This window comes from Schistocerca serialis, chromosome 3 (genome assembly GCF_023864345.2).
Source record: "Schistocerca serialis cubense isolate TAMUIC-IGC-003099 chromosome 3, iqSchSeri2.2, whole genome shotgun sequence".
Classification (NCBI taxonomy): domain Eukaryota; kingdom Metazoa; phylum Arthropoda; class Insecta; order Orthoptera; family Acrididae; genus Schistocerca; species Schistocerca serialis.
Genome location: NC_064640.1, coordinates 192,753,020 through 192,774,855, shown reverse-complemented (window position 1 = coordinate 192,774,855; position 21,836 = coordinate 192,753,020). Strand labels below are relative to the sequence as shown.

General features: G+C 45.1%; 1 protein-coding gene and 1 long non-coding RNA gene across 3 annotated transcripts in view; both read left to right on the top strand.

The window, feature by feature from the left end:
* LOC126469901 (zinc finger protein rotund-like) overlaps positions 1–21,836 on the top strand; it is a 900,701-nt gene that overhangs the window by 809,481 nt on the left and 69,384 nt on the right. The gene's annotated exons all lie outside the window — the stretch shown is intronic.
* On the top strand, positions 9,780–11,160 carry LOC126469902 (uncharacterized). Its single transcript, XR_007586093.1, has 3 exons — positions 9,780–9,888; positions 10,281–10,412; positions 11,073–11,160. It is a non-coding gene; the product is annotated as an uncharacterized LOC126469902 (long non-coding RNA).

Sequence of the window (21,836 nt, the reverse complement as noted above, 5' to 3'; positions counted from 1 at the left end):
GTCTTCGCAGGGACAACCAACACAGAAACTCGACAGTAGCCTCTTCGCAAAAATGTTTGGAATGCGAGTAGTGTGTGTGTGTGTATTTGTGATTGAATACACTTTTTATTTACTAAAATAAGTGTTACTAACAATAATTTGAAGCATGCTACGTATCGAAAGCTGGCTGAGTGGATCGTGTCCGATATCATCTACATCTACATCATACTCCGCAAGCTACTTAATGGTGTGTGGCGGAGGGTACTTTCGGTACCACTATCTGATCCCTCCAACCCTGTTCCACTCGCAAATAGTGCGTGGGAAGAATGATTGTCGGTAAGCCTCTGTATTGGCTCTAATTTCTCGAATTTTCTCCTCGTGGTCAATACGCGAGATGTATGTGTGTGTGTGGGGAGGGGGGGGGGAGGGGGGGGGGAGTAATATGTTGTCTGACTCCTCCTGAAAAGTACTGTCCCAAAATTTCAATAGTAAATCTTCCCGTGATGCACAGCGCCTCTCTTGTAACGTCTGCCAGTGGAATTTGTTTAGCATCTCCGTAACGCTCTCTCGCCAGCTAAACGATCCCGTGACGGAACGCGCCGCTCTTCGTTGGAACTTCTCTATCTCCTCTATCAGTCCTACCTGATAGGGATCCCAGATAGATGAACACTCCAGAATCGGGCGAACAAGCGTCTTATAAGCCACTTCTTTCTTTAAGATTCTTCCGATGAATCTGAGTCTGGTGTCTGCTTTTACCACTATCTGTTTTATATGGTCATTCCACTTAAGGTCGCTCTGGATAATTACGCCTAGATATTTTACGGCAGACGCTGTCTCCAGCTGTTTGTAATCAATAGCGTAGCTGTACAATAGTGGATTTCTTTTCCTATGTATTCGCAATATGTTACATTTATTTACGATCAGGATCAACTGCCAGAGTCTGCACCATTCATCCATTCTCTGCAGGTCGTTCTGCAAATTCTTACTATCTTCTGGCGTTGCTACTTTGGTATTAACAACTGCATTATCTGCGAATAGCCTTAAAGAGCGTCCGACGCTTTCTACTATATCATTTATATATATTGTGAACAGCAACGGTCCTATCACACTTCGCTGTGGTACTCCGGATATTACCTTTACATCTGTCGATTTAGTTCCGTTAAGAGCGATGTGTTGAGTTCTATCTGCAAGAAAGTTTTGAATCCAATCGCAGGTCTGCTCCGATACTCCGTAAGCTCGTATTTCTTTTCATTAAATGGCAATTCGGGACGGTGTCAAATGCCTCACTGAAATCAAGGAACACGGCATTAACCTGAGCGCCGTTGTCCACTGCGCTGTGGATCTCCACCTTTCTTAACATTCCTCGTAGGACCCGTCCTCCTAGACGCTGTCACAGCCTTATGATCACGGATACCTTCCTCTACGTTAACTAATTCGAGAAGTGCAGGTCTGTTTTTTGCTACGAGGTCTAAGACGTTACCCTCACGAGTTGGTTCTCTAACTAACCGATAACCACAGATAGAAAAAAATGATGTAAGGTGTCGAGTGGACGGACGGTTTAATGAGCCGTTTAATGCACAGTGTTTAGTTCAGCAGAGAGATGTTTCGCTGGTGTGCTTACCTTTCAGATATCACCATCTTATCGAATGATTTTCTAAAAGATCGACTTACCTCAGTCAATATAATTCTGATGAATCATTTAGGGCATAAATGTTCATTAACCATCTTTATGATACTTTACTCTTCTCGCCGATGCCTCATCCTGTTACTTTAACGGAAATTTTAAAAAATATTCGAGTTTTCGTTTTTCACCGAATTTGAGACAAATGCACACCCAGGAGCAACTTCATTCTAATCTAAGTATATGAAACCAGGCAATGTTGTGAGATATTCATGCTTTACTCAAACTTTTAACGAGTTATTCATCTAAGTGCGAGTAATCAAACTAATTTTCATGCCGATCAACGGGGAAGCTTCATACAGGTTATTGACAAATCGCGCACTCACTTTAGACTGGTGTGCCGTGCAGTCTCACCGCTGGTTGACCCTCACCGGATCTGAATATTAGCTTTGTAAAACTCACCAGAGCATAGCGACTTGCGAAATCATCCTTGTAAAAATCAACCACGTGATAAACTTGTTCCACCCTGAGAGGTGTAGATTTTACTAAACCACCACTTTAATAAGTTGTGGTTGCAAAATGCCAACACGAATTGTCTATATAAGGGTGGCAACGACCCGGAGGACTCGGCCAGGCCAGATCAGTTTGAGTTCCGGACAAATGTGAGGTAGTAATGACAACACGACTTAACGGACTGACTGAAGAAAAACAATCCTGCACGTATAGAATCTGCAGATTTAGAAAAAATCTTTTGACAGTGTTGATTGGCGAGAAGCGAATGGTTATCTACAACTTTTTAAGACAAAAAACCGGACGGTAGTTATAGGAGTGGAAGGACGGCAATTGTTGAGGAAGGTGTGAGACATGCTTATAACCTGTCCTCACGATATTCCAACTGTCTACTGAGCAGGCAGTGAAGGGAACCAAGAAGAAATTTATAAAGGAAATATAAGTCCATGAACAAGAAATACATAAATGTTGAGATTTGCCGATGACATCGTAATTCTCTTAGAGATCGAGTGGCTAGTGCGTTGAAAAGAGGTTGTAAAATGAATATCGACAAGTAAAATAACGGCAATGGAATATAGTCGAATTAAATCAGTTGGTGCTGAGGAATTAGATTAGGAAATGAGACATTATAACCAGTAGATGAGATGTACTATTCAGCGAACAAAATAACGGACGGCGACAGAAGTAAAGAGAATATACAGTTCAGACTGAATATCAAGAAAATATTTCTGATAAGGAGAAATTTGTTAACATTCAATAAAAGCGTAAGTGTCAGGAAGTCTATTCTGAAGTTATTTAACTGGAATCTAGACTTATATGGAAGTGGAAAGCGGCCGATAAACAGAAGAGCATAGAAGCATTTGAAATGTGATACTACAGAAGCATTCTGAAGCTCAAAGTCAAGTAAATATCGAATTTATTTGGATATAAAAGAGCTTTAAAGCACAAATTGACGAAAGGAAGATACAGGTTGACAGGACACATCCTGAGGAATCAAGGAGTAATTAATATGCAATGAAGCGAGTTGTGAGTTTCAAGCTCAAATGATTCAAATGGCTCTGAGCACTATGGGACTTAGCATCGGAGGTCATCAGTCCCCTAGAACTTAGAACTACTTAAACCTAACTAACCTAAGGACATCACACACATCCATGCCCTAGGCAGGTTTCGAACCTCCGACCGTAGCGGTCGCGCGGTTCCAGACTGAAGCGCTCGGCCACACCGGCCGTCGAGGGTTAAGCTATGTAGATGAAGACCGAACGTTGACTGTAGTCCATGAGGCTGTAGAGTGCAACTGTTATGCAGGAATGAAATGACTTGCACAGGACAGATCAGACTGAACAGCTGCAGAAAATATCTACTTTTTTTTTCATATTGTCGCCAAAAATTGCTCTTCGCCAAGCTGTATTGTATTCGACATAGGTGTAACCAACTTTTAGGGGGAAATTGCTCTAGTTTCGAGGGCGTAATTCATCATATTCTACGACGGGTATACCGTTGATACATGTATGTTTGATCGCAACCGAAAAAGGGGGAAAACATTCTCTCTTTCTCACTAACTGATCTGCTTCCGTCTTCTTTATCTTTCCGGTGACCATTCTTAGTTGCTTACGTGTCTGACGCACGTTCTACGTTACTAGGGTGCTATTCCGGAAGGGATATCCATTTCAGATATGTTATCCGAGACAGATAACCACCCGCCCTAAAAACGTGAGTTCGTATTCTGAATGTATAGGAAGATTTTCGATTCGTCAGTGTCATTAATAAGTGGTGTGACATTGGTAGAAAACCGCGATTGGAGAGCCTCTTCCAGTAACAGCTTCAATGGACCCGCGAGAACGGCTCAGCATACATCATCCCTAGGCCTGTTCTTTTCAGATGCTCCCAACGCTAAGAACACGGCCTGTAGACGAGGAAATCCGCCCCGTACTCAGCCGGAGCCACTTCCAAGAATGAGGCACAGAAAGCTTTGCGCCCCCACCTCTGTACCAGCCCCAGGCTATTACTAAGTAACAGTGCTTGCTTTTTAATTAAAGTACCGAATTTGATAAGAAAAATTAATCTGGTGGCTCTCCTTCGTGTTTCTCTCTGGATGACAGAGTTCAGGATGTATTTTTTAGTCCGTCGCGTTAACTAGACTGCGTTGTGTGACATACACGATCATTTCAGTCAATCAAATTATAAACTGTCGATCCTCCTCAATGCATATACGCGATTTTACGTATCCGTATAGCCGGTGCTTGACTTTCCTTAATGTTATTTTGATGCACGAGCAATGAGTCGCTTAAACTGGCCTTCGCGTTGATAAGTGTGTTACTACCTGTTTAGGCTAACACTGCACCATCTCTCGAATTTTTTAAAGGCACATACACAGTTATAAGTAGTTCGCGCATAACAGGTAGAAAACACGAAATACGCCATATAGTTGTTAAAGGGCTAGCTCTAATAAACCGTGCCAGATGTGTTCTCTAATACCATATGCTCAATACAACAGTATTTTGCGCGGTGTGTTCCGGGAACGGAGGAATTACTTCCATACCCTCTCAGCACCCCCAGCGTCAAATTAAATTACGCATGTAGTACAAGACGAGGTTTTCACATGTCGGTGGTAGGCACTGAGAACCTTGTACCTTCATTTTGTTCAATTTTACAGGTGCAGCAATAACGGCTTCTTACAAGCCGGCCGGAGTGGCCGAGCGGTTCTAGGCGCTACAGTTTGGAACCGCGCGACCGCTACGGTGGCAGGTTCGAATCCTGCCTCGGGCATGGATGTGTGTGATGTCCTTAGGTTAGTTAGGTTTAAGTAGTTCTAAGTTCTAGGCGACTGATGACCTCAGAAGTTAAGTCCCATAGTGCTCAGAGCCATTTGAACCAAGCTTCTTACAAAAATAATATACGTGACTCTGAAACATGCTACATGTGTAACTGTAAAGTAGAAGCGTAGTTATTGATGGATTAGAGAAATCGATGCACTTTCAAATCTCTCTTTGATTGTGGAGTTACTGGTTACTGAAAATACAATTTTTTACAGACAGACGGAATTCAGAGATTTGATTGCTCACCATCGATGTGCACCACATGGGTAGTACCCATTCCGGTACCTTATGTCTTATACTGAAATATATGCATCTAAAAACTGGAACATCTTCACTGCTGTGCAGCTACGCAACATACCGCTCGTTATAGCATCTTGTGACAGACAATATATTTTTAACGATATGGTGACGCTATTACCGGTTTATCACGTTGCGGCTGTTTTGTGAAGACGCCTGCACAGATGTCTGTTGTAGCTTACTCGTACCCTGTGGGGGAGATATGTAGCTACATGGCTCTGAGCACTATGGGACTTAACATCTTAGGTCATCAGTCCCCTAGAACTTAGAACTACTTAAACCTAACTAGCCTAAGGACATCACACACATCCATGCCCGAGGCAGGATTCGAACCTGCGACCGCAGCAGTCGCGCGGCTCCAGACTGAGCGCCTAGAACCGCGAGACCACCGCGGCCGGCTTGTAGCTACATGTTTCCATCTTATTGCGCAGTAAGGATAGTGGCTAATCAAAATTCGTTTGCTGTCGCTATTGCTATAGCGGCATGTTATTACAAGAACACATATTTCCACAAGTTTCCAGTCATAAGCAGCTAGCAGAAGGGGAAAACATGAGCAATATTACTTCGTAGACGGCCATCGATTCCTGCTGATCGTACCAAGACTGCAGGTTCAGATGCAGCTGCTAAAATGCATACGTTAGGATAACATTGCTTTTTTAGTAATTTGCACGCACTATGTGTACATCATTTCGAGAGGGTACGTCATTCATTAAGGGCTTCATGCGATTTTATTAGGCGACCGCGTAGCATTAACACTGCACGTCAGTCTAATTAACTGACTGTCATGTTGGTTTTATGAGTATTCCCATCTTGTCTGGACTAAAAGCTTTTTCAGAAAACAAATTCACCCTTAACTAAGAATAAAGTCTTAAGAAGATAAACACGAAAGGGCAGTTCCTTTATTAAAACTGTTTCTCCCAGGAAAAACGGGTCATTCAAGAAAAAAATTGGTAACCATCTCACTTTGTAACACATCGTAGTCGCTATTTTGTGAAAGATACTACGATGGATTATAGTTTGAAAACAATACTAACACTCATAGACCTAACTCTAGCCTGGCAAACGATCTGATTATAACATACGGTGTAAATAAATTCTGTACCGTAAAGATATTCAACCAACAGAATTGATTTCCAAAAATTAATACGTGGAAAAAGCAAAATATATTCTGCCTGAGAACTGCTTGACTTCGGCAAAGCAGCGGAGCAATCAAATATCATTGTTGGGCATGTGAAAAGGGGAGAGTACTTTCAAACGAATAATTTAACTTAATTTTTCTTAAATATGATACGAACAACACATTTACAGCCGCGCAAGCACTAGAGCAGTGCGTTGCCTCGGTAAACATATTGACACGTTCCGTATTGTGACAAATTTCCGTTTATGCGATCAGAATAATATACAACTGGCTCACACGTAGCTATTAACTAAAATTTGTTACCGAGCGGCGTTGCGCAGTGGAGGAGCAGATCAGTGTTTAACGTCCCGTCGACAACGAGGTCATTAGAGACGGAGCACAGGATTAGGGAAGGACGGGGAAGGATATCGGCCGTGCCCTTTCACAGGAATCGTCCCGGCATTTGCCTGAAGCAATTTAGGGAAATCACGGTAAACCTAAATCAGGATGGCCGGACGCGGGTTTGAACCGTCGTCCTCCCGAATGCGAGTCCAGTGTATCAACCACTGCGCCACTTCGCTCGGCCGTTGCGCACACTGATCCCCGTCCGCCCACACGGATTTTTCCCTAAATCTCTTCAGGCAAAGCCAGGATTTTTTATTGTGTTATTTAGTTTTTGGTCTCACATATGATTCACAAACGCGCCAAGTCTTTATTTTGGGCCAATTAGTAATTACGAATTATTAAACTCTTCCTGAAACTGAGTAAAAATCTATTGTTAGGATAATCTCAGTGTGGCAGGCGTGGCTGCAAACAACAATAAAGACAAAATTGTGTCTATCGGGCGTACATAAGACAATTATTTGTAAATTATGTAGACATTCGACGCAACTTTTCGATTGTAAATACTTTTCGCAGTCGAGATAACATTTTGCGTAATGAACAATATATTGCTGTTTTGAGGGTACTGAGTATCGGAAGGGTTGTTCTACTCGAGCTCCAGCGTCGCTCACAGGTGAAACGAAACTCGTCTTCCACGGAAGTAAAAGTAGCTGGCTCGGCGATAAAGCGAGGCCGTGTGTACTAATTTGGCTGGTTGCGCTAGCCGCGGGCACCCTCCCCGCCAGACGTTCCCCCTCCACCGCGTGTCCCCGCCGTCCCTGCTTTTTACCTGAGGCACCGCTGAACACCTGCATTAGCTGCTCTGTGCCTCCTGCAACTGGACCACCGCTACCGCCCGGCACCGCAGCCTCCGCTTCCACACACGTTCACCCGACAATCCTGCCTGACAAATTGTCCTACGAGGCTTACATTATGTACCGAGAATGAGCTTTAACATATATTCCACACCACACCGTTCTCATATCTTACATCAACACCTACGCGCCACAGCGCGCTTTTTCCCACTAACATCTGATAATAAATTGCACGTGGTGAAATACAACTGTACGCTTTGCACTGTATTAAGTTGCCGCGGTGGCGATATTCGCACTAGTGTTCCTACTTCTCCGTCTGACAAATAAGACAGTCTCCGCGGTGAGTCTGCTGCGAGATGCGACGACGATCCTAATGTAGTAGCTGTGTGGTAGCGACGTGAAAGTACATTAATTATAGCCGTGGCGGGCCCATTCGCTGCAAACGTGAACCTGTCTGTACTTTCCCGTAGGGAGGAAGCAGACCCGTGTGAACCGAAAACCAGAAAAGGACAGACTTAAAAAGAAGAGTAGGCCCGCTTGAGGGGAACGAGTTGCTGGTGATTGAGTAACAGGCAGTGTGCTGTGCCTCCGAGCTATACAGTCGCTGACCAGCCTCTGTATTTATTGAATTCTTAACGCTGCCCGTACGCAGTACCGAAAACCGATGCCAGGGATCGCCGCTCTTAACTTATACGTGGAGTGCTAATTTTTGAACGCCAGCAACACGTTCACTTGCGGCATTTAGGTACGGCTGCAGCCGAACAATAATACATATACAAATATGTATAAGGTAATACTATACTAAATGTCTTAGTTATGTGAGTCCGTAAACTACAAACAGACATTTTTAATTTAAGAAATATCGAAAAAATTACGCAATCAACTTTATTTCTGATTTTTAACAACGTGATGTAGTTCACCTGATAACTCCGTATTAAGAGACGGAGAAATAATGCACGAAGCGGGAGCATCAGAAAAATTTTCAGTCGCTAACTACGAAATCGTAAAACTTCTAAGCTGGCTGAAACTAAATAATTAGATCAGCAACTTCCTGATGGATCTATGCTTGCCGGCCGAAGTGGCCATGCGGTTAAAGGCGCTGCAGTCTGGAACCGCAAGACCGCTACGGTCGCAGGTTCGAATCCTGCCTCGGGCATGGTTGTTTGTGATGTCCTTAGGTTAGTTAGGTTTAACTAGTTCTAAGTTCTACGGGACTAATGACCTCAGCAGTTGAGTCCCATAGTGCTCAGAGCCATTTCATCTATACTTTGTGTCAGAATCATTTGTAGCTGCAGAGAAAAACGGACCGATTTGTTGGAAATAATTAACACAACCTTCATTAATAAATATATTTTATGAATAAAATCACCGTTCCAAATACATCATTACATTGCTTTCGATTTTGAATCCACATATATATATATATATATATATATATATATATATATATGTGTGTGTGTGTGTGTGTGTGTGTGCATGTATGAATGTATGTTCCTAATCCTGGACCGATTTCATTCAGACTTGGTATGTATAACACTTACTGTCTGGAAAGAATCGCTGTGAGGGTAAGTACCGCGTACCTATCAAAGGGGTGAGAGTGAAAAAACCGTGTACCCCATGACGCGCGAATTTCCCTTCTTCAGTCATCCAGTATTTGAGAGTGAGAGCAGTTAGTGACTTCCAACAAACTTTACACATAATTTCAAACCACTGCGAAACATTTTCTCGTTGAAAACCCCCACAAAACGATGAAAGGAAAAAAGTAGCAACGTGTACACCACTGAATATACCTGCAAAATAATCTTTGTACAGCACATAATTCAGGGAGCATGACATCATAACCATTGAGCTGCAGGAAAGTGGAACTGCAAGAGGGCGAAATTCGCAAGAGATACAGACGAAATATGTGTACAAACGGATGTAAAGTGAGTTAAATATATGCGAAATATATTTAAGAGCACCCAGCCTACTGTTGTGTGAGATTCATAACGTGGAGAGAGAAAGGAGGTGAGGAGACAGACAGAGAGAGAGGGAGAAGCAAGAGTTGGTTGGACACAGATAGGGGTTACGAGGTGGTGACAGAGAGAGCAAGGAGGAGCAAATAGACAGAGAGAGCGGACAGAGAGTGGGTCATGGAAGAAGTGGAGAGACAGAGGGTGTAGAGGAGTTGGACAGAAAGGGAGGAAGGAGCAGATGGACAAAGAGTGGGTTGTACAGAAGGTGGAGGGACAGAGGGTGTGGAGGAGATGGACAGGGAGTGGGTTGTAGAGTAGGTGGACAGACAGAGCATGTAGAAGAGGTGGACAGAAAGGGGGGAAGGAGGAGATGGACAGAGAGTGGGATGTAGAGGAGGTGCACAGACAGAGGGTGTACAGGAGATGGACAGGGAGTGGGTTGTAGAGTAGATGGACAGACAGAGCATGTAGAAGAGATGGACAGAAAGGGGGGAAGGAGGAGATGGACAGAGAGTGGAATGTAGAGGAGGTGCACAGAGGGTGTAGAGGAGATAGACAGGGAGTGGGTTGTAGAGTCGGTGGATAGACAGAGCATGTAGAAGAGATGAACAGAAAGGAGGGAAGGAGGAGATGGACAGAGAGTGGGATGTAGAGGAGGAGCACAGACAGAGGGTGTAGAGGAGATGGACAGGGAGTGGGTTGTAGAGTAGGTGGACAGACAGAGCATGTAGAAGAGATGGACAGAGAGGGAGGAAGGAGGAGATGGACAGTGAGAGGGATGTAGAGGAGGTGCACAGACAGAGGGTGTAGAGGAGATGGACAGGGAGTGGGTTGTAGAGTAGGTGGACAGACAGAGCATGTAGAAGAGATGGACAGAAAGGAGGGAAGGAGGAGATGGACAGAGAGTGGGATGTAGAGGAGGTGCACAGACAGAGGGTGTAGAGGAGATAGACAGGGAGTGGGTTGTAGAGTAGGTGGACAGACAGAGCATGTAGAAGAGATGGACAGAAAGGGGGGAAGGAGGAGATGGGCAGTGAGTGGGATTTAGAAGAGGTTCACAGACAGAGGGTGTAGAGGAGATGGACAGGGAGTGGGTTGTAGTGGAGGTGCACAGACAGAGCATGTAGAAGAGATGGACACAAAGGGGGGAAGGAGGAGATGGACAGAGATTGGGAGGTAGAGGAGGTGCACAGACAGAGGGTGTAGAGTAGAAGGACAGTGAGTGGGTTGTAGAGTAGGTGGACAGACAGAGCTTGTAGAAGAGGTGGACAGAAAGGGGGGAAGGAGGAGATGGACAGAGAGTGGGACGTAGAGGAGGTACACAGACAGAGGGTGTAGAGGAGATGGACAAGGAGTGGTTTGTACAGTAGGTGGACAGACAGAGCATGTAGAAGAGATGGACAGAAATGGGGGAAGGAGGTGATGGACAAAGAGTGTGTTGTGCAGGAGGTGGACGGACAGAGGGTGTGGAGGAGATGGACAGGGTGTGGGTTGTAGAGTAGGTGGACAGACGAAGCATGTAGAAGAGATGGACAGAAAGGGGGGAAGGAGGAGATAGACAGAGAGTGGGATGTAGTGGAGGTGCACAGACAGAGGGTGTAGAGGAGATGGACAGGGAGTGGGTTGTAGAGTAGGTGGACAGACAGAGCATGTAGAAGAGATGGTCAGAAAGGGGGGAAGGAGGAGATGGGCAGAGAGTGGGATTTAGAAGAGGTTCACAGACAGAGGGTGTAGAGGAGATGGACAGGGAGTGGGTTGTAGTGGAGGTGCACAGACAGAGCATGTAGAAGAGATGGACACAAAGGGGGGAAGGAGGAGATGGACAGAGATTGGGAGGTAGAGGAGGTGCACAGACAGAGGGTGTAGAGTAGATGGACAGGGAGTGGGTTGTAGAGTAGGTGGTCAGACAGAGCATGTAGAAGAGATGGACAGAAAGGGGGGAAGGAGGAGATGGACAAAGAGTGTGTTGTACAGGAGGTGGACGGACAGAGGGTGCGGAGGAGTTGGACAGGGAGTGGGTTGTAGAGTAGGTGGACAGACAGAGCATGTAGAAGAGATGGACAGAAAGGGGGTAAGGAGGAGATGGACAGAGATTGGGAGGTAGAGGAGGTGCACAGACAGAGGGTGTAGAGGAGATGGACAGGGAGTGTGTTGTAGATTAGGTGGACAGACAGAGCATGTAGAAGAGATGGACAGAAAGGGGGGAAGGAGGAGATGGATAGAGAGTGGGATGTAGAGGTGGTGCACAGACAGAGGGTGTAGAGGAGATGGACAGGGAGTGGGTTGTACAGTAGGTGGTCAGACAGAGCATGTAGAAGAGATGGACAGAAAGGGGGGAAGGAGGAGATGGACAGAGAGTGGGAGGTAGAGGAGGTGCACAGACAGTGGTTGTAGAGGAGATGGACAGATGCGTCTCGCATGATACAGATTAGGACCTGGTTCACCCTTGACGATGCGTTTAATATCGGTACCATCTTAGTACAGTTGTTGCTGTTGTGTCCGACTTCATGGACACTGAGGTGGCTAGTAATAACGCAGTTAATTAGAACGCTATGTATGAGAAATACTTCATTAATTACAACAAAACGTATCTTTGTTCGGCTGTAGCTATGAAATTGCACACACGGACTTGCGGTTCATAACACATTAAATGAGCCACGATTATTGACTGGCGGATTGACGCAAGTGGCTACAGTACAGTGTGAGAAAACACAAGTACGTAGACACTTGTTGACACAGTTCTGATAGCATTGGCGTGTAGGCACAGTTCACGGGAGACGGAAGTCTCTTCACTCCCCGACGGCTGAAACGGCGGGTAGACGGGACAACGACGTTATACTCTGACAGAAACTTTCTGGAATTGGACAGGATCCTACCTCGGCTAGAACTGCCCTGCTGGACACTGGCGACGATATTTCACGGCAGAGACAGAGCGAGGTGGCGCAGTGGTTAGCACACTGGACTCGCATTCGGGAGGACGACGGTTCAACCCCACGTCCGCCCATCCTGATTTAAGTTTTCCGTGATTCTTTAAACCGCTCCCCGTAAATGCCGGGATGGTTCCTTTGAAAGAGCACAACCACTTTCTTCCCCATCCTTCCCTAACCCGATTGAACCGATGAGATCGCATCTTTCTAGCATTCCATTGGCGCCTCTTGCTACCGCGTTACTATACAGTATCTCTGTGGTAGTCGATACTTCTTGCTCCGCTCTCGAACCTCGACGACACCGCAGTTGTTTTTTTGATACGAATGTATGTTTTTCCGTGGATATGCACCTGCATTTACGATTTGAACGTTGTGAAGATGGTTGTTATACGCAAACGAAACTAGTCAGCATGTTTTAATTGTCTTGCCAATAAAAGTTTTTCGTATAAAACTTTTTTTGATTTTAATAAATTACGTTAGGACCGCTGCCGTCTTTCCCGATAATGTCAGGCTTTTTACATAGTTCAATAAACAGTGATAGCCATGTGCCTCCACGTCTTCAGTTTGTTTGCAGAGCATGTAAGTCAGATTTATAGAACTCGATTTACTCACTAATTCATCTGTGACAGTTAACACGTAAATCGAATTTAAAATGAAAATGTCGTGTGGATTTTTGGGCTGGGGCGTCCTGACGGGCAGCAAAAGGCTTTTTTCATGCGGAAGGAAGGAATATTGGGGTTTACAATCCGCTCGACATCGAGGTGAATAGAGACGGATAACAAGCTCGGAATGTTGTAAGGATGCTGAAGCAAATTGGCTGTGCCATTTCTAAGAACGGAACTCGATATTTCCCTTAAGCGGTTTAAGGAAACCACGGAGTATCTTAGTGTGGATGAGCGGACGCGGATTTGACTTGTCGTCCTCCCCGAATGAGAGTCCAGTGTGGTAACCACTGCGCCATTCCGCGCAGTTTCTTTATTCGAAATCATTCGGTACTTTTCATTTGAGAAGCTCAAATTTTACACTCCAGTGGGTCTCTGTCCAGTATATAGTTGCATTTAAATTACTGAAACGATGCGAGAGAGAATAGAAGGGTGACTCCGGATAGCACGTAGCTGGCTCCTTTCAAATAGTATCAACGGTTAATGTGGGGATAGTAGCGGCTTGCATGGGACCTGCGGTAGTAATCGAAGGCAAGCTGACAGCTGCGAACCGCCTGCATCCCCTTATGCTTGATGTCTTCCCCGACGACGACGCATCTTTCAGTTCGTAAAGGAATCGACGTATCGAGTCCCTCACTCCACAGGTCATTGTGTCGAGGATTTGGTATCGCGGCATAATTAGGTGATCGGGTACCTTACACAACTATCTTTCATTCTCTTGCCAGCCATATTCTTGCAATGAAAATGTATTCACCAGGCGAGTGCTACGGCAGTAGCGTTCTATACCGGCCGCTATTGAAGCGCGGGGTAGTATTGAATATGTTGAGAACAGTACTCTTTAGGATTTTGGCTCCTGCCGATAAATTAGAACCAGACTTGATTATGCTGTAACGTGCACTATCGCATTCTCTATTGCGATGTTAAAAATGTCCATGCCATGGCAGCGTTTGCAGACGCACATCCGTGCTTAACATTCCAGACATAACAAATAGTAACTGCCTATTGCGCCTGTCTTCCAAACCTTTGATTCCAGGTTATTCAGTTACAGAGCATCTCACAGAAGGAGAGATACAAATTTTATAAATTCTGCAGGAATACTTACAACATGGCAAATGATGCAACACGCAGTACTTCCATTTTCTTTTATGGTTCAAATGGCTCTGAGCACTATGGGATTTAACTTAGAACTACTTAATCCTAAATAACCTAAGGACATCACACACATCCATGCCCGAGGCAGGATTCGAACCAACGACCGTAGCGGTCGCGCTGTTCCAGACTGTAGCGCCTAGAACCGCTCCGCCACTCTGGCCGGCTTCTTTATCTGAGTCCAGTTTATACGCTGATGAAGAACAGGAGATGAAGACAATGTCAGAATGATTCCAGCTTGTGCAGTGGGCAGTTGCACCTCATAACTTCCATATTCGAAGGCACCTTAAACGCACCTCCGAATAGGGCACTGTCCTCTGACGCATGGATTCCTCCGCTGGTATGCAGTACTTGTCATGTACAGGCATCTGAACACATTTTAACAACATGCGTTTTATATCAATATATGAGGGCAGAGACTAAACTGCAGCTGACCTGCCCTCTATTTAAGATGGCGAAGACACGGATGTAGTCAGTGTTTTAAGCTTCTTTGTGATGTCTTAGGCAGAAGACTAGCGTGTTTCCAAAGCGTTTGCTTCATTTTTTTATTTTATAATTGATAAACCAGGCAAAGCTCCCTGTTTCACTATTTTAGATGTTGTGTGGTTGTAGTGTGTGTAATTTACTCACAAACTGTCTTGAGAGTTACATTTTTTGGTGCTCTGTGTAAAAGTATGAGAGTGAATGAGAGAGATTGTCCCAGGAGGGCTGAAGATTACATTATATATTTTACCATCTGTTGCATACTCTTCGCAAAACAAACCACATTAGTGTCCCATCAGTTAATGGGAGACTAATGAGTCTGAATGAAGAAACGAAGCGTGGCGGCACAGTGGTTAGCGCACTGGATAAATACTCACGATTACCCGTCATGCTTGTTTCATCTATAATTATTTACCACTTTCATACCACACTTCGGGAAATGATTCGGCGTTTATGCTCTTTTACGTAAAAACATGAGGTTATTATATTTACTCGTTGGATTAATAGATGCGATGTATAATTATCACAGAAGCTACCTTAAACAAATGTTCCCTAAAAAATTATGCAGCAGAGTTCTGCGAGAACTGTGTTCTGGCTCCAGCCTATTTTATTGGGGAGACGGAAAGCCAGTCCAGGGTTTACGTATGCATGTGTCCGCACAACTGTAAGACTGAAGCGCTCGCCAATTCTCCGCGCATGTCGCAGATTTCTTCGCGTTTTTTCATTGCTGGTCCGAACTGTAGCTCACCGTACGCCTATACGTTGGTCACATAATCATGACGTTCGTCCCTAAATTTTAGAACGCATACACTCCACAAACCACCGTGTGGTTCCTGGTGGAGGGCAAAAACAGGTCGAGACTTTTACTGCAGAGTGGGGGAGCCAGATCAAGGTTTACATGTGCATATATCGGAACAACTACTCGACTGATATGCCAAACAGACAGATGTTCCCTATTTCTGCACACATGTCGCAGATTTTCCGTGTTTTGTAATGTCTCTGTTAATATACCTGTATATAATGCATATAAGTTGGTCACAAGGTCATGAGGTCTCTCCCTAAGTGTCTCAGAACAAATGTACTCCGCGAACCAGCCTACGGTACCGGATGGAGGAGATTAATTGTCTTCTTACCCTGGGAACTCTGGCTGATAAAGAGAGATATCGCCCACAGTTTCTCTGGTATTAAAAGCAGGGTAATTGGGGGACCTTGTTTCTTATTCTCTGTTGGTCCATCATGGACAGGGGACATCAGCTGTTCAAGTAATTGTCGATATCAATTAAATTCTCCAACAGTCGTGTAACTAAAATGTTATTTTATTTTGTTTTGACGACAACCAGTTTTGGCACTCCACTATGCCACCTTCAGGGCCCATGTGCATCTCTCAAAACAAACGATAATGCCACACAGTGCCATATATCCCTGCACTTCGTGAATTCAAACCGTTTCACAAGTGCTTCATTCGAGGACAAGTCCTGAAGTTGACATAGTAGAATGCCGAAACTGGTTGTCGTCAAAATAAAATAAAATAACATCTTACTTATAGGACTGTTAGAGAATTTCATTGATATTTGCAATTATTTCTTATTGGTCGAAAGAGACGGGAGGCAGAGAATGGCTCTTATCTGCAAAGCCGACCACGTATTTCCGCCAGCGCGTCACAACCTGTCTCTTGATATTCACGTTTCCAGGATGGCCCTCATTGAGTTTCGTACCAATTTCTTCTCTACCAGCATTTAGGATGGCCGCACCTGGCACTCAGAGGATTACGCATACATTGTTTGTTTGAATAAAATGTATTCCTTGACCGCTGCCTGCTCGGGTTCGTTCGGTCGCGCCAAGATAGAGTTCCCGCGCTACAGGTGTCGCATTTATTCTGAGAGTTCCGCGTAATGTAGGTGTGTATTATAACAGCGTAGTATTTGTTATATACTGATAAGCCAATACACTATGACCACTGATATATGAGGTCTTCACGGGTTGTCAGCCGAGTAGCGTCGTCGTCTCGTAGCAACGTTTCGATGGAATGCGTCTCCATCATCTTCAGGCGAAGTGTCGCGATATCGTCGCCTGAAGATGATGGAGACGCATTCCATCGAAACGTTGCTACGAGACGACGACGCTACTCGGCTGACAACCCGTGAAGACTTCGTGTATGAAATTCGCCGAGAAAACTTGCACTGACATTATGACCACTGCCCACCCCGACATTGGACGCCGCCTCCTGCCGTTGTCGTCACGTGACGCGGTAACAAAAGTATGTAAGCGGAGCACACCCGGCCGGGGTCACTCTAGCGAAGGTATGCTCTGCACTGAGATAAACTATCTCGACAGAGGGCAGATTATTATTACGCACAGCCTGTGGACGAGTATCTCGGAAACGACAAAGCTGTTCGAACGTTCACGTGCTACTGTCGTGAGCATCTACGGAAAGAGGTAGAAGGACAGTGAAACTACCACTAGGCGCTAAATGGTTCGATTTCCACGTCTCTTCACAGATCGTGAGGTTCGGAGGCTTGGGCGCTCTGTAAAAGTAGGATAGATGGTGATATGCGGCGTCTTTGCCGAAAGAACACAATTCCGGTGCACGCCCAAGTGTTTCGGAGCACATCGTTCATCGTATACTGTTGAACATGGAGCTCCGCAGCAGACCACCCCTACGTGTTCCCATGTTCACACAACGACGTCGTCAATTACTATTGCAGTGGGCACAGGACAATCGGGATTCGATCGTCGATCAATAGAAACGTGTCGGTTCTTTGTGTGAATCACATTTTTGCTACCTTAGGTCGATAATGGTCTCCACAAACGCCGTCATCGAGGTGGGCGGCGGCTCGAAACGTGCAGCGCGCCGCGAACGCAGGCTGGTGGGAGCGGTATTATGCTATGGGAGACATTCTCCTGCTTTTGCATGGGACGTGCGGTAGTAACCGAAGGCAAGCTGACACTGCGAACCGCCTGCATCCCTTTATGCTTGATGTCTTCCCCGAAAAATGGTTCAAATGGCTCTGAGCACTATGGGACTTAACATCTATGGTCATCAGTCCCCTAGAACTTAGAACTACTTAAACCTAACTAACCTAAGGACATCACACAACACCCAGCCATCACGAGGCAGAGAAAATCCCTGACCCCGCCGGGAATCGAACCCGAGAACCCGGGCGTGGGAAGCGAGAACGCTACCGCACGACCACGAGATGCGGGCTCTTCCCCGAAGGCGATGCATCTTTCAGCAGTGCAATTGTACGTGTAGCGGAGCCAGAATCGTGGTTTGAGGAGCATTATAGTGAATTCACTTTGACCTGATGTAGATTCTATGGATCTGATCCGCTATCGGGCGCCATCACCGCGTACGCAAATCAGCGTACTGTTATTTAGGCGAATTACATAATCTATGCGAAGACATCAAATTCCACATACCTCCACAATAGTACCAACAAACTGATGGATCCGTGATACGCTGAATCAGTGATGTATTTCGTTCCAAAGGTGGCAAGCTATTAAGCAGGTGGTCATAATGTTTTGTACATACAGTGTTCATGCACGCCTTCGAAATAGGTAAACCTCAGATTTTTATTATGAGGTCATCAATTTACCGAGATTTTGCCGTGAACTCGTGGTTTTTACTAATAGGAGAACAGAGATACTATGACGTCACACACACTAGTAATGTATGGATGGCGTAGCTAGTTTATTTTGTTTATCTATTGTGCAATGGTATTTTTATAACATTTAAAGTCTTTGCAAGAGTATATTTGCCGTTAAATAGTCTCTGAAACAGAGTATTTGTCATTAAATGATGTGCCGGCCGCTGTGGCCGAGCGGTTCTAGGCGCTTCAGTCCGGAACCGCGCTGCTGCTACGGTTGCATGTTCGAATCCTGCCTCGGGCATGGATGTGTGTGATGTCCTTAGGTTACTTAGGTTTAAGTAGTTCTAAGTCTAGGGGACTGATGACCTCAGATGTTAAGTCCCATAGTGACTGGAGCCATTTGAACATTAAATGATGTGCTGCAATAGGAGAATATATTCTTGTACATTTACATATAAACTAAGGAAAATATGGCAAAATGTTTAAATTGTGGAAAATATGGGAAAACACAAAAATAAGACAAATGTGGCAAAATATGGAAAATGAGAGTTGTTACATATTTGCCTGGGGGTGCTCGTTGGTCTCTGCTGGAGCCTCAAATGACAAAAATTGCATATTTGTGATCATATTAAATCTCTTATTAACAAACACCCACAACCTGAGCCTCTCCATAGACCTCAAATGACGAAACTTATGTAATTACAATATATTAAACTTAGCTAATTGTAATAAATTTAATTATTATATTTATAACCAATGCCGTATCCAGACCCCAAACAAATCTGTTGGTCCTCTCACTTGATCCACAGAACTCGAACGATGCAGCCCAGGCATTTTCTCTAGTTATAAAGGATGAGTAGGAGGAGGAGGAGGAGGGAAGCGTTAATCCCATTGGTCCAGGAGGGGGTGCAAGGGAGGGGGCGCAAGGGAGGGTGCATGAGCAGGATGTCTAACATGATACTAATGGTCAAGGCGATCTAGTATGCCCAGTTGCCTCATGTGTAACCTGATACCCCCTCTCAAGGTCAAGTGCACCCCAACGCCGGAAGTGCGTCATCAGACCTGCTATAACTTGTTCTGTGCTTGTGCCGGCTGTACTGAATGTGTGTGGACAGGCCTGGCGAGGAGGGGGTATGGATGACCTTGAATACACAACATACAAGTGTGTAGGTAGAACGTTGGTTCCCATGGATGACCTCGAGCATAACTCTCTCAGTTGTATAGCCTGACACTGGAAGTGACTTCATCAAACCGGTTGTATCCGGCTCTCTAGCCAGTCATTTGGTCAACGCTATCTGTTGAAGCTAATTCTCTTGTTCTGACACTAGAGTTGTCGTCAACCAAGCGAAGAAGCTCTTCCTCCCCTCATCTTTCTTGGCCTCCCTCCAGACACAAGCATGCTGCCTACAACGCGACCAATCGCTTCAGACGTCCTCTGTCGTAGCACTGCCGTTCTGGGAATACGTCCCGATACGAACGTCTAGCGCCACGGCCATTCCTATCTGCTAGTCAGTACAGAAAATCGGCAGCTGCCAATTTCGCATTTAAGTGCGCGTACATTGCAGTGTACCGGATACTTTGACCGTGATGATCACTGAACAGTTGATGATACGTGCTTGATGCTCGTAGAGCAATGAAGTTAATCGCATGTCGACACAAGAGATTAAATGAGTCACATGTCGACATTATGTTCGTTCAATTGGAACAGCAAACAGTTTCGCTGAAACTGCGAATTACAACTTACTATACGTTCTAACAAGACGTAACCAAGAGGATATTCTCAACATCTCATGCAAAAAAGTTTAATGTAATGCTGGAACGTTCTGTTTCCCACGATTAGTGTGATTATGAAGAGAAGTAGAAAATGAGCTCTAACGTGGAAATAAAGCATTGTCTGATCCATGTCCGTATAACACACATAGTTCCTCTTCGTGTAGGAATGCTTCCTGAAAATTTGGTCATAAATTTTCGTTACACCCTGTGTTCTGGAGGAACCCAGTGAAAGAAACTTTAATTTACTGCGAGAAGGATTTTAACGACATTAGCCTCATGACAGGAAGAGAATTTTCAGTTCACTTTTCGGAGGGGACCAGTTTCGATTCCTCACTAAACGTGTGGTAGAAACCTGGACGGTCACTGATTCATTAAATTTGTGCGTATAATACGCGATAAACATCTCCTAGGAAGGCGGTACGACGAGTGAAAAGATAAAAAAATGTTCAAATGTGTGTGAAATCTTATGGGACTTAACTGCTAAGGTCATCAGTCCCTAAGCTTACACACTACTTAACCTAAACTAACCTAAGGACAAACACACACACACCCATGCCCGAGGGAGGACTCGAACCTCCGCCGGGACCAGCCGCACAGTCCATGACTGCAGCGCCTTAGACCGCTCGGGTGAAAAGATAGCACGCAAGGGGGTAATGGAGGATAAAAAATAAACGCGTAAGGATCACACTGAAAATCCAAATCGTCGGGACCCACTCCTGTGTGCGTCGAATTTCTTTTAGGAGTGTAAAAAAATGGCTCTGAGCACTATGGGACTCAAGTGCTGTGGTTATCAGTCCCCTAGAACTTAGAACTACTTAAACCTAACTAACCTAAGGACATCACACACATCCATGCCCGAGGCATGATTCGAACCTGCGACCGTAGCAGTCGCACGGTTCCGGACTGCGCACCTAGAACCGCGAGACCACCGCGGCCGGCTTTTAGGAGTGTATCCCTGCTTTCACCAGTCGCAATGATTTGTATGTGCCAGGTTGCACCGCGGTTCGGATTCCACCTTAAACAGTTGGTTCCTCATAAATGGCCGGACACCTCGGTTCAGAGGCCGGGACACACCACCATCCGCAGTAATGCACTGCGATGTTCGAGTTGAGGAAATGAACGCTGGGTCCAGGACGCGAGCACCGCGGTACTGGCGGACGCCCCACAGACCAGCGACAAGCGCATTAATCAAATTATCCCAGTTGCGAAACACTGCAACTATTCAAATAGCCTCTTCCTGTCCGGACATGACTTCATTTGCGCACTACACATTACACAGCTGAAATATTTTTAAAGCTATTATTTCTTGCTGTGGTTCTGCTTCTACCCATCCTAAGGTCTCGGTTTCGTTCCCCAGTCAGTATTACGATTTTCCTCTGCAGCTGTCACTTTTGACACCCCTAACAATGCTGGATAAGTCATTTCGAAGGTCGGAGGAATGTCAGAGGCATACTACCTGCAACAGCTTTAGCCCAGTGGTGATGGAAGAAGCCTTTGGGTTGATGACAACTTCATTTCGCTATTTTTTAATAAATTATCATTCGTACGATGACTAAGCCGAAAGCAAGTACCACACATTCACTAACGCCAAAACTCAACTTATTTCCTCCAAGTTTATTTCAACAAATCAGTTGCCGCACATGCATGAAGTTTTGGCTATCGGCGAGTGGAGCCTACTGGAAGCGAAAAACCTTTTTATAAGATATAATTGCTCTCATTTGCTGAATATCTTGTGTGTTGTTGTTGTGGTCTTCAATCCAG